Below are 13,928 nucleotides of genomic sequence, written 5' to 3' on the forward strand. Positions count from 1 at the left end.
CTTTGGATGCACCTTCTTTGTGTTCTTCTCTTTGTAAAGAAAGCTTCTCCTAGCTCGGTGGGCATAGGAGTGACAGCTTTTTCAAATCAAATTATTTTAGCTTAATCGTTTTTAACACCAGTCATAGCTTTCTCTCAACCGTGGGGTACGGTTAGCATTTATCTTTACAGGTCACAATGGGAGCCAGTCGTTAACTTTTAGGGTCTCTGATTGAAAGAACTGATTGCTTCTTAAATAGTAGAATATACTTCTGGAAAGTGATATTGCTTCACAATCCATGATTTGATATTACCATATACTGTAGAAAGTTATTAGATCACATTCTGAATCGCATGATGCCATAAATAATCAAGAATGGGAAACATGTGGCCCTCCAAATGCTGGGCTGCAACTCCAGTTGGCCCTACTTAGCAGAGGGAGTGATGGAGGATGATTGCAGTTTGTTATTGATCCTTATGGGGCCACACTGTCTACTTTTGTATATAGGGATAGACACTTATCTAGTGTTAGTAAAAGGTAAAGGTTCCCCTTGACAATTTTTGTCCAGTCGTGTTCGACTCTAGGGGGCGGTGCTCATCCCCGTTTCCAAGCCATAGAGCCAGCGTTTTGTCCCAAGACAATCTTCCGTGGTCACATGGCCAGTGCGACTTAGACATGGAACGCTGTTACCTTCCCACCGAGGTGGTCCCTATTTATCTACTCACATTTGCATGCTTTCGAACCGCTAGATTGGCGGGAGCTGGGACAAGCAACGGGTGCTCACGCCGTCGCATGGATTCGATCTTACGACTGCTGGTCTTCTGACCCTGCAGCACAGGCTTCTGCCCATTTGGCTTAATGCAACCCTAGTAGGGTTTTCAATGTATATGAGGTATTCCTCTCCCCAATTAGTTTGCATGACCACACAGAGATTTAAGCTCAGGCCTTCTGAAATCCTAGCTTGTCACTCTGTTCACTTCACTACATGCCTGTCACTGACTGTGTAGGACTAACTACTGGTAAATCTTGCCAAAGTGTTGGAAGACACAGGAAGGCTACAAATAGATGGTGTTATATGCACATAAGGTCAGAAACAACTAACAGGTTTTTATCCTATTGATTTTAATGGAGACTTGGTTGCCACTGATTATATTTTGTGACAGCAAGAAATGGGGTTCAGTGTATTCCAGTGTAAAGATATTGCCCCTGGCCCTGCTAAAGTTGCACTTTGCTTAAGCATTTTCAATTTAAATTAATCAGATTTAGAAGTACTGTACGTACTCTGAGCTAACTATTGCTTTTGGTTTTGCTGTGTTTTGAATTTTAACTATAAAGAGTTACTATTTGAACGGTAACAACCATGAACTTTGATCCTAAGATAAAAGAACAAAGTGACCCTTCTCTCCTCCAGGAGCCCACTGCACCTCATTTCATGTTCAGGAGGGGCCCCAGCTGATTGGAAATGCTTTTTGGGAAGGCACGAAACTGCCGGTGGAGGAAAGGATGAAAACCTTTTCTGCTGAAAACTTCACTTCATATAATTCGAAGCCATTGCCTCTTTTCTTCAGTAAATTGCTTGGTTGACAGCAAAATCCCAACTATTTATTTATTTATTTATTTATTGAGCTTATATGCCGCCCATTTAGACATAGTCTACTCTGGGTGGCTCACAAACGCATAATAAAAACAATTAATATAAAGTAACAGTTTCCTACATTAACACAAAACAGAATAAAGAGAGAGAATTACATAGAGTCTGGAGGGAAGGCCTGTCTATATAACCAGGTCTTGAGTTGGTTTTTGAAAATGCCCAGCAAGGAGGCCAAACGAATCTCGGGGGGGGGGGGGAGCCTGTTCCAAAGCTTGGGAGCCACTGCTGAGAAGGCCTGGTGTCTTGTTTTTTCTTTCTGGGTCTCCCTTGGCGTTAGGCTCCTCAGTCGCCCCTCCTGGCTAGATCGGGTGATACAAGTAGATCTAGGTGGGAGGAGGCGTTCTGTCAAGTATTGAGGTCTTAAACCATTTAGGGCTTTGTATGTGATCATTAGAACTTTGAAATCAACACGGAATCGAATGGACAGCCAATGCAATGTACCCAGAGTGGGAATAATATGAAGACATAAAGTCCCAAGAACTTCTAGTTCTTGGAACTTTATGTCTCAGGAAAGCATGCATAGGATAGCTACCTTAAATTAATCTATTTGAAATTCTATGTAGCGACTACCTTATTGTACAATTTAAAATGGAGATACTTGTAAAATCGTGTTCATCCCTGTTATCAGGACTTGATGGATGAGAAGTCAAAGGAATAAACAAGCTACAAATTCCGATCATGAATGCCACTTTTTCCCCTTCAATGAACAGCTGCCAGCAAAAATGTGGCTTTAATCTTTTCTGCACATTGTGTTCCTTCAGAACCATAAAGTCGTTCATTGATGCTTATAATTTCTATTTAATGGTTGAAATAACACATCAATAAAACAGAGACTTCTGATCCTATCGCTCTTTAAGGATGACTTGTACTTACTAAACTCTTAAAGCGGAGATGCAGAGTGAAGGTGCTTTCAAATTAAGAGGTCTTACCTCTGATAATCATCAAACGCATGAAGGACCATGCTGGTCCAAACAAAGGCCTTATCCATGCTGGTCCAAACAAAGGCCTTATCTCCACCTGCCAAGGGCTAACCAGATGTTAATGGGAAGTCCACAAGAAAGAAACGAGAACAGAACCTTCCTACTGTTGTTTCACAACAACTGGCATTGAGAGGCAGATTGTTTCTGATCTCAGAGGCAGCACATAACTGAGGAATAACTGTCATTGGTAGATTTATTTTCCATGCACTTATCACCCTTTTAATCTCCCTTTTTGTATTATGTGCCATTGAGCCACTTCTGACTTATGAAGGCCATATTAGGATTTTCAAGGTATGTCAGATATTTAAGGAGTGGTTTTACCATTGCCACCTCCAGTGAGCCTCCATGGCTGAACAGGCATTTAAATACAGTTCCCCTGAGTCCTGCTCTGATGACACAATATCCACTATAGCACCCTACACAACATACCCTTTTTACAGCTATAAGTATTGGTGACCATCTTCACAACCTGGGTTAGATAATTCCATAATTTAGCTATGTCAAGACATAACTAGTGGATCTATTTATTACTTGATCCTTAGTAAATATGTGCTTTGGTATTTTATGAAGTCCCATCTTTTGTTGTTGTTGTTGTTGCTTAGTCGTTTAGTCATGTCTGACTCTTCATGATCCTCATGGACCAGAGCACACCAGACCCTCCTGTCTTCCACTGCCTCCCAGAGTTTGGTCAAATTCATGTTGGTCGCTTCTATGACACTGTCCAACCATCTCGTCCTCTGTCATCCCCTTCTCCTCCTGCCTTCACACTTTCCTAACATCAAGGTCTTTTCCAAGGAGTCTTTTCTTCTCATGAGATGACCAAAGTATTGGAGCCTCAGCTTCAGGATCTGTCTTTCCAGTGAACACTCATCTCGTTGGTAATATATACTATGGTGAAATACAATACAGAACTCAGTTAATCTGTAATTATGCACTGTATTTTCTACTGTGTTTATGGCAGATCATTAAATATAGTTTATATAGATAACTCAGTTTCCAGATTAGTGTATAATCTGCACTCTGTTTTTCAATAATAGAAAAATAATACCAAATAATATAAAACAATTTTTTCAAGGTTCCCTTTATAGATCATCTGTTTAGAAAAAGAAAGAGTGCCCTCTGGTGATTCTCACCCCTATAATGTTGCAAATATATAACTATGCTCTGCTAAATCAATTCTGACATATGGGGACTTTTTAAAAGGTTGTCTAGGTAGAGAGTTCTCAGAAGTGGTTTACCATTCACTCTTCTGGAGTCATCCTTGGACTATGCCGCTAGCCCACGGCTACACATGCTGGCACTTCTCCCAGGAGAGACAGTAAGGAATCAAATTCCCAACCTCTGGGATACCTAAACCACTGAGCTATCCAGTAAGCAAGAGTTGAAAATTTGGAAGTAAAAGTTGTAACATTTATTTTTTAGATTACTTTTTATAATTAAAATTAAGTCAGAACCATTCACAATTACGTGGGATTTTAAAGTAGGCAGTAGTGGTTTTCTATCACTTTCCTAGGAATACTTTTATATAGCTAAAAAGCTACAATAACAGATCTCTCTCTAATTTTTAAAAAGAACTAATAAACTGAATTATATTGTGAATACCATTTTTAAAATGGTACCAGACCAACTAAAGATGTCAGTTAATGTGACACTATAGTTGGCTATAATCAAGGCTAACTGTATCTGATCTCAATGAAAGTTAAAAATACTTAACTTTGGCTAGCTTTTGTTCGTTCCAAAATAGAGAATGTATATCTGTGGCTCTAATATGCTATAGTTAAGCAGAAGCCATAAACGTTCCCTTCATTTCAAGTTTGTTAACTATCAAATTTTCATATAGTGGTTTCAGTGGTACATGACTAAAGCTGGAATTATAAATCCAGTGGTTTGGATTTCTGCTCTGCATCATACTGTTGGAAAACATCTCCTTAGAAAAGGTGTATCCACCCAGTTTCCAGGGATTTCTTTTTCCCATCTGCACTGCAGGCCATGCTATTCAGCAAGATCTCCTGAATGTACCATTTTGAGGGGTTGTCGTAGGGAGTACAGTGGTGCCCCGTATAGCGAGGTTAATCCGTTCCGGATTAACCTTCGCTATATGAAATCTTCGCTAAGCGGGAAGTAAAAAGCCATTGGAACGCATTAAACTTCATTTAATGCGTTCCAAATCGGCCCTAAACTTCCCACTTAGAGAAGTTTCCTGGCCCTGGGCAGCCATTTTCGCGCCCTCCCCTCGCTTGCCGAGGGCGCAAAAACGCCGCGGGGGGCCATTTCGGGTCGTTTTGAAGCCGCAAAACAGCTGTTTTGCGGCTTCAAAACGAACCTGAAATGGCCCCGCGCGGCGTTTTCGCGCCCTTGGCAACCGAGGGGAGGGCGCGAAAACGCTGCGCGGGGCCATTTCGGGTCGTCCGTGGCCGTTTTGAAGCCGCAAAACAGCTGTTTTGCGGCTTCAAAACGGACCCGAAATGGCCCCGCGCCGCGTTTTCGCGCCCTCCCCTCGCTTGCCGAGGGCGCGAAAACACAGCGCGGGGCCATTTCGGGTCCTCCGGCGCCCATTTTGGAGCCGCCGATCAGCTGATCGGCGGCTCCAAAATGGCCGCCGGACGCCCCAATCGTCGCAAAGCGAGGTGCGGCGATTGGGTGCTCCGTATAGCGATCCCGAAAAAGGGGATCGCTATATGGATTCGTCGTTATACGGTGTGCTCGCTAAGCGAGGCACCACTGTACAGGCTAGGGAAGTCAGCACAAGTACAAGTGCTTGGCCTGGATCCAAACTGGTAACTGAGATAGGTCCCAGTGAACTCAGTGGAATTTAATTCTTACTAAACATGTTTAAGATTGCAGTGCACACTGCAGTCATATGCACATTTGTTACGTGTCAGACTTTCTATGTGTATTATTGGCCTTCCACTTAATTTACATATTTTAAATGTGCAATATGTGTCACATGAGAAGCTTCACAATGGACCAATAACGTAAAAGTATTCGGAATGTTCTGGAATAAGCCCACACAAACGGTTTAAAAAGCCACATCAAAAGTAAGAAATGAAATACGTAGAACAAGCTCCAAAATTATTGCAAATAATAATCTGACAAAATACCATTGAGTATTGTGAGGGTTCAGTTTTTGGGGCTGTTGGTTCTTCAAATAAAGGACAAGTCGGTTGAGGTAAATCCAATGGTTCAGTATTTATTGCAACATCAACTCCAACAGGGTTCACCCCTAAAAAGGGGTTCAAAGATTCTTGCAACACATTGCTCGGCTTTAACGGGGTCCATAAACCGTTTATGAAAGGGTTTGTTGTCTCTGGGTTCCAAGGTCCTGTTAATAACAGCACAGTTCCCTGCCCAGGGTCCAATTCTTCTTCCAGAGATATCAGCGGTAAAGTCTCTTCATCCCCACTCCACTCACTCCAGGACGACCCGTCTCCTCCTTCGACTCCCCAGGGACCGGGTAACCCCCCAACTTCCTTAATTCGGCTATATGCCATTGTTTTTTCCTTTCTAGCTCTCGGGCTACAGCTTCCCTTTCTTCCCGGAGCTTCCTTCTCCACTCCTTGGCCTCTGTCTCGCCCCAATACGAAGGACGAGGCTTCAGCCCAAGCCGACGGCGTTTCTCTGCCTCTTCATGGGGGACACGGACCTGCTCCCACTTGTGGGTCCAGTGATCCTCCATCCAGATCCACTCCCATCCCCCCGGTATCTCCGCCGGCTTCCTTCTTATATCTCCCGCCGCTGCCTCAATCTCCTCCCTCCGTCTTCCCGCCAAAGATCCCCGGGTTCTGGGGTAAGGGTTAACCCTTCATAGTCGCCTCCAAATCTCCCGTATCTACCCCCTTATTTAAGGTAAGGGGTTTGGCGACCTCTTGTTCCCAATCTGGGGTCTCCATGCCTTTCTCTTCCTGACACGTTGGGGACGGAGGTGGGGATGTTTGAGTGTGAAGGGTTCTCTTCGAGAGCGACGGCACTCCCACTAAGGCCTCCATTTTGGGGGCCTCACAAGTATGTGCTGTATTGCTGTATTTGGGACAGAAGGAAATGGCAACCGTAGGACTGATGGTGTTTCCTAGTGTTTGAAGCTAATTTAGTGCTCTAAACCAGCCATTGTCAATGGGGGGGCATATGGCACATTTGAAGGGGGGCACAGACTGAAAACAATTCCTCACACACCACCTAATAAGGTTTGTTTATGCGACTTATACAGTAATGATTCAGTGTATATTTTTCATATTGTGTTTATGGTTGTGTCCAAAAAAAATGTTGAAAATGGCTGTTCTAGATTGCATTGACTACATAGCTAGTGTATGGAGCTAATTCAATAAGTATACAGTAACAAAACAATATCTGAAATAGGTTTTAGGCTTAAATCTAATTGCTAGTCCCATCCCAACCTAAGTAGTCCCACTGAATCATTTGCTGAATAAGGTGTCAACATTTATGAAAATCCCTTTGATTCAGTTGGTCTCTTAGCTGGATTCAGACTAGTCTCCAAAATCCAAGGTTAAAATATGGAAACAATGGCATTTAAATTAAGGTAAAGTAGTTTAAAAAGTGTGATTCCATTATTCGCTCCAGGAATTGAGTTTTTCCCTGTCCAAGACTTGGAATCAACATGCAGTGGTTCAGCTTGCAATGTACACCATAATTAGAGACATTATTCTTTTTGTGACAGTCTCCTGAGGAAAAAGCTAGACTAGAGTTAAGTAAACACATAGATCTTGAGGGTGATAGGAGCTTTCAGTGTTTGCAGAATAAATCATGGGGCAGTATGCCGGGCACTAAACATTTTGGAATGCTTTCCCTTGGGCTACTTGCCTGATGCAAAGGCTAATGCAATTTACAGAATAGGCTAAGATCCTTTTAATCATGTAGAATTTTAATTAATAGATTTGTTACCATTGTTGCTTTTGTTTTATACCTGTTTGCCCTATTTTACAAATTTTATTGTCCTTTTAAATGAACTCAGGTAACCTGCCCTTTTAAAAAAAAATAACATGGTAAGGCAGAATATTTTTCAAATAAATTCCATGTTGTTAAGATCCTCTAAAGATTAGATATAGATGTAGGGGGGAGGGTCAGTTCCAGGTAGAAAGGTGCAGAAGCTCATTTTCTTATGGTCCAAAGTCCTACTTGTGCCCGGCTGTGAGACTGGCCAGCAGCAGATGCAGAGGTCAGAATTCAGCTTGAAATCACCTCTATACTTTTGGTGCCAGGATGTCCTTGGAGGTTCTTTGCCTTTGAAAATGCTGATGGGAGAGTACTAGAGGCTGGGATTAAAAACAAAAGTTCAGGTTATTGGACCACCACCTGTCCAATAATGGCATGTTTAAAGGTGCACAAAAGAATAATTTCCCAGCTGATCTTTTATGTTCCAGTCAGACAGTATAGAAACTTTTAATCAATCAGTAATTCATGGTTATTTCTTGAACCTTAACTCATCTGTCTTAATTTTGTAAAAAATTCCTTTTTTTTTTTAAGTGCATGACTTTTCTTTGGGCATACAGTGGTGCCTCGACTTACAAACTTAATTGGTTCAGGAAGATGGCTGTAACTCGAAATGTTTGTAAGTTGAAGCACCATTTCCCATAGGAATGCACTGAAATGCAATTAATCTGTTCCAGTTGAAGAAAAAAATTACAAAAAAAATCACTGCAAGACCAGTTGTAAATGCAATTAATCCCTTCCAACTGAAAGGGGGGGGAGAAAAGCAATCAACCATGCAAGACAAAATAAATAAATAAATAAATAAATAAATAAATAAATAAATAAATAAATAAATAAATAAATAAACAAACAAACATACATACATACATACATACATACATACATACATACATACATACATACATACATACATACATTATCCAAGATTTGAATGGTATCATTGAATACACATCCATTGCGATTAAAAGGCGCTCTGTTTTTTGATACCGGAGATAGTAAAGGAGATATCATACTGGCTGTTTGCTCACATGACTCTTGATTTGTAGCTCCTAGGACAAATGTCAATAGTGTAATCAGCGGGGTCCTAACCTTTACATTTGGCAGCTCCAACCCCGTGGGGTGCCACTTACTAACATGGGGGACTCTCCCCCACTGCTAACTGGAAGCTGGTCCATAACAATTAGGGAGATCTCCTCAGTGTCATTTAGTCCCACATTGTCCCGTATGTTATACTTTGGTGGGTTAATAGGCCTTGCTGAGTTCTGGAGCCGAAAGTGCAGTTCTTTTAACCTGACCAGAATCTCTGATTGTGCTTCCTTTGATGGGCCCAGGAAAGCTGCCGGTGTCCCTAACTCCACCAGATCTATTATATGGCTGTCCTCATTATGTACAGTGCCCATTTGATCTGGCCACGTGATTAGTTCAGTTTCCATGACTGACTCTGTCCTTGGTTTCGGTGTTGGCAATGCTATTCTTGCCAGCTTTACGTATATCAGGAGACTTGTAAATAGGGTTTGGGAGGAGGGATAAATCTTGGTGTTGTGGGACACTCTTGTTGGGAATATTCCAAATTTCTTTAATAAAAATCTACCTCAGTATCAAAGATGAAGCTTTTTTGGTTTGGAACAGTAACACTACTTTTTGTATCTGGTTAGATTTGTTTAAGGTTTCAAGTGAAATTAAGTCATCTAATAAGGGAGGAGTCTTCAGGAGAAAGTTTAGATGTCTTGCTACTTGGTTCTTAGTAGACCAGTTTATAGTTGTGCCTCGCTTTACGATTGCCCCATATTACGACGAAACCGCATTACGACGATCGCACAACAATGGTCTAAATGGGTTTTTTCGCTTTGCGATGATCAGTTCCCTGCTTCGGGAACCGATTCTTTGCAAAACGATGTTTTTTAAACAGCTGATTGGTGGTTTCAAAATGGCCACCGGGTAAACAAAATGGCTCCCCGCTGTTTTCTGGGACGGATTCCTTGCAAGACAGGCAGCGAAAATGGCTGCCCTATGGAGGATCTTTGCTGGACGGTGAGTTTTGACCCCATTGAAACGCATTGAAGGGGTTTCAATACGTTTCAATGGGTTTTTCGCATTACGATGTTTTCGCTTAACAATGATTTTCCTGGAACAGATTATCTCCGTTAAGCGAGGCACCACTGTATTTTCCTTTATAGGGGCAGACCGTTAGGCAGATTTTTCAGGGTTGCAGAGAGAGAGCAAATGTTTTAAAATCCTCCCCTGTTTTTCTTAGGCTTCCCTCTGATTGCTGCCCGGACTGTTGAAAGTTGGGGGAAGTTATTGTTATGGATGTCTTACTCTTACTCCTCACCACTTCTGATGTTCTTCCAAGTAGGTCTGCGTTATTTACAGTAGCTAAATTTTCCCTTCTATCAAGGCTCTTCATTAGGGAGGAGATTTATTTTCCCGAAAATGTAGATAGATCTTTTACAGCTTTCAATATATAGTCTATAGTTCTCTCCATACTTCTCCTTATCAGCTTTAATGTGTCAGTTGGTTCAGGCCCTCTTTTGGGTTCCTCCATCGTTGTCTTTAAGCCTTCTTGTGAGTTTACCTTGTCATTGGGCTGTCCCTTCTCTATATCAAATAAAATTGCTAACGTGTCCTTCTCTCCCTTTTGATTGCTTTCATCATTATCACTTTAAATCAGGGGAGAAAAGGAACTGGATATAGGAGTGGGAAATAAAAGTTCAGGTTGGGCACTAAAAAAAGTCCATTACAGTGGTGCTTCGCTTAACGATTGCCCCGAATTATGACAAATCCGCTTTATGACAATCTTTTTGCGATCGCAAAACGATGGTCTAAATGGGGGAATTTCTCTTAGCAATGATCAGTTCCCTGCTTCAGGAACTGATTTTCGCTTTACGTCGATCAAAAACAGCTGATCGTCGGGTTTTCAAAATGGCCACCGGGTGCTTAAAATGGTTCCCTGCTGTGGTTAGGGACGATTTCCTCGCTATACAGGCAGCGAAAATGGCCGCTGTATGGAGGATCTTCGCTGGACAGTGAGTTTTTACCCCACTGGAATGCATTGAATGGGTTTCAATGCGTTTCAGTTGGGTTTTTAATTTCGCTTATGATGTTTTCACTTAACGGCAAATTTCCCGGAACGGATTATCGTCGTTAAGCGAGACACCACTGTATTTTGGTCTGTTTTGGAGCAGGGAGAGAGTGAATCTTCTTTTCTGCATCGCAGTGGCGTTTCCCAACACCTATCTCTCTTGAGAAAGAAATGTTTTAGTAATGACTCACCACCTCCTATAGTCTTATCCTCAGTGTCCAATTGATTAGATTTTTGGGGCTTAGCTTTTCTAAATATTTATAACTGTTAAAACTATTTTAGATAGGGAGTGGAGCTCACTACAAACACTGCCTCCTCCCTCACCAGAACCAGATTGGCCGGTGAATTGGACTCGGACTACTGTAATCAATTGTTAATCAACCAAAATCGGACTACTACAGAACTGGTAGCGAAATTTTGGGTGGCATGATGTAGTAGCCAGAATAGACAGCTAAACCCTTAGACCTTGGTTTTATATTGCTATATTTGCTGTTTTAGATATTTTACTTTTTGTATGTCTGTGTCATCGAGTTTCTCCTTTAGGCCAGTGGTCCCTAACCTGGGCCTCGAGATGTTCTTGGACTTCAACTCCCAGAAATCCTGGCTAGCAGAGGTGGTGGTGAAGGCTTCTGGGAGTTGTAGTCCAAGAACATCTGGAGGCACAAGGTTGAGGACCACAGCTTTAGGCAACTCCAGTTGTTGCTTCTCCCCTTTCTCCTTTCCGCGTTCTGCCACCAAAAGGATCTCTACCTTCCCCTTTTACTCTTTTGACTTTGTTTCATATTTTCCTGCCTTTACAACCACTTCTTTCGTGAACTTGCTCTTTCCCACTCCCAATGTAATTTCTCCCGCAATCTCGCATGCCATATCTTTTTCCACCTCCTCTACCAGTGCTTCAATCACAACGGATGGCACATTCTCAGTCATTCCTCCTTCACAGTCTGATGGTTCTTTATAGTGCATGCCAGTCTTTGAAGTTTTGTATTCAATTTTGTTTTATGTATGGCTTGGTGCCGGAACAATAAAGTATGTATGTATGTACAGTATGTATATATGTATGTATGTAGAGAATATAGTCACTTTCATAACTGTTTTCCAGTTTCTTTATTTGTTCAGCTTCTATATTGCCCATCTGGCTACCAAAGCCACTCCGGGCAGCTCACAATACAATAAAACAGACACTTTAGAACTAAACATAATAGCTATAAGAAAAACTAAAATTAACCATATCAATCCACATACACAAAAGCAACATCAAAATAACTAATTTTTAAAAGTTTGGATCTAGATTTATGAAATTTAAAGTGTGCTGCTTATATACCGCCCCATAGTGCTTCAAGCACTCTCTGGGCGGTTTACAAGTTAATTATGCAGGCTGCACATTGCCCCCCAGCGAGTTGGGTATTCATTTTACCGACCTCGGAAGGATAGAAGGCTGAGTCAACCTTGAGCTGGCTACCTGGGATTGAACCCCAGGTTGTGAGCACAGTTTTGGCTGCAGTACAGCAGTTTAACAGCACTTTAAGTTAGTAATAACAGCTTTCTTCATAGTATTTAAAGAATTGCCAGAGGAATAGACTGATTTTCCTCTGTTTCACGGCATACAGTTGCAGGGATTATTTCATTTCTCTGCCATAGTTAGCCTCTCAGACTAATGAGTGAATTAACAGGGAATAGGTAGTGTTCAAATTCTTCCAGTCTTTGAACAGGGTACTATAATTAATGTTCATAATTAATGCAATTTATTTCATAGTTCAGTTTTCTGTGTTTTTTCTACTAAAAATTCATTTCCAAAGATACAAGAATAAAACATATGAAATTTCTTGGGATTTGGAAGTAAAGGTTTAATGTAATGTCTTAACTTTCCTCTGTGAATGGAATTTTAAAAATAATCATACACTAGCACTACTATCCATTTTATCACTATATTACCTAGGAATTTTAACTAGAAAAGGCATCAACATTACTGTGATTAAAGAGATAAAAATTTAAAATAATTTTATAATAGTTTGATTACCCACTATGCCTCCTTGACAGGGATGGGACTTGATGATCCATAGGGTCCCTTCCAGGTCTGCAGCTCTCAGAGGATGGTAATGATATTTTCTTAATATATTCATAATGGTAAAATCAGGAATGCTTTGTCTTAGACTCCAATAATGTTTTACATCAAAATTCACAAAGCATTTTTAATGGACGGTAATTATTTGAGTCTCACCTGAGAAGTAGATAATTGAGATTGTATTATAGTTATGGTAGCAACACAGAGAAAGAACATTTACTAAATCTGCATACTTCAGGGAATTTTCAGTGTAACTAGTTAGGCATTAGGGACTGCAGCTGTTTGGAATAACAAAGGGATGCAGGTAATTGAAGGCTATATACAGAAAAATTATTTAATAAACAAAAGTTTTATGATCATCACTGTACAATATTACTACACATTACTATATGTTATATTATTGTTGTTCAGCTCCACATTTTGATAAGGATAGATGATATATGCAGAGCCAATGTGGTGGCAGAGTAGAACTCGTGAGATCTGTGTTCAAATCCCCATATGGAAACTCAATTGGAACTACTATGGCTAAAGCCACTCCTTAAATACTGTATCTCAAATACCTCAAAAGCCCTATTAGGATTACTGTAAGTCAGATGCAACTTGACAGCACATAAAAACAAAAAGAAGTATGCCCCTGTTATCTTTGATCAGCATAATATCTTCCATGGCTAACTTGAAGGATGGGCCAATTCCTCTGAGATCAAGCAGTAGACTGAAGAAACAGATATTACTGCTTAACATAAGAGACACCTCCTGTACATATGATGCTTCAAAATAAAAGCTGTGTTTCCAAGGATTTCATATTCTCCAGTAGTCTGAGACAGCTCTGGTTCCTCAAAATGTTCACTCTTGGGTTTGAACAGCAGCTTATCAGAGCAAGCTGTACTATGAAGCTCAGCAGAGAATGTATCTCTGAAGTATATCATAGGGCTGTGGCATCTTGTTCAGCAGCTCTTTGTGAAATGATATACTGTACTGTTGTAGAGACAGGAAAGGAAAAATGCATCACTAACTTGACTCTGTTATGTCAATTTTTTCTGGCATCTTATCCTCTTTTTATGCTCTGCTTCTTTAGTAAATATACAGTATTATAGTTTTATTTTATTTATTTAACAATATTTTATTCCACCTTTCTCCTTAAAAAAGGACCCAAGTTGTAATGTAATGTACAGTAAAATTTTAACACAAATAACTTCAGCTAGTGGGTGGTTTAAAATGCATTAAACAAAC

The sequence above is a fragment of the Pogona vitticeps genome, chromosome 1, assembly GCF_051106095.1.
Source record: "Pogona vitticeps strain Pit_001003342236 chromosome 1, PviZW2.1, whole genome shotgun sequence".
NCBI classification, from domain to species: Eukaryota; Metazoa; Chordata; class Lepidosauria; order Squamata; family Agamidae; genus Pogona; species Pogona vitticeps.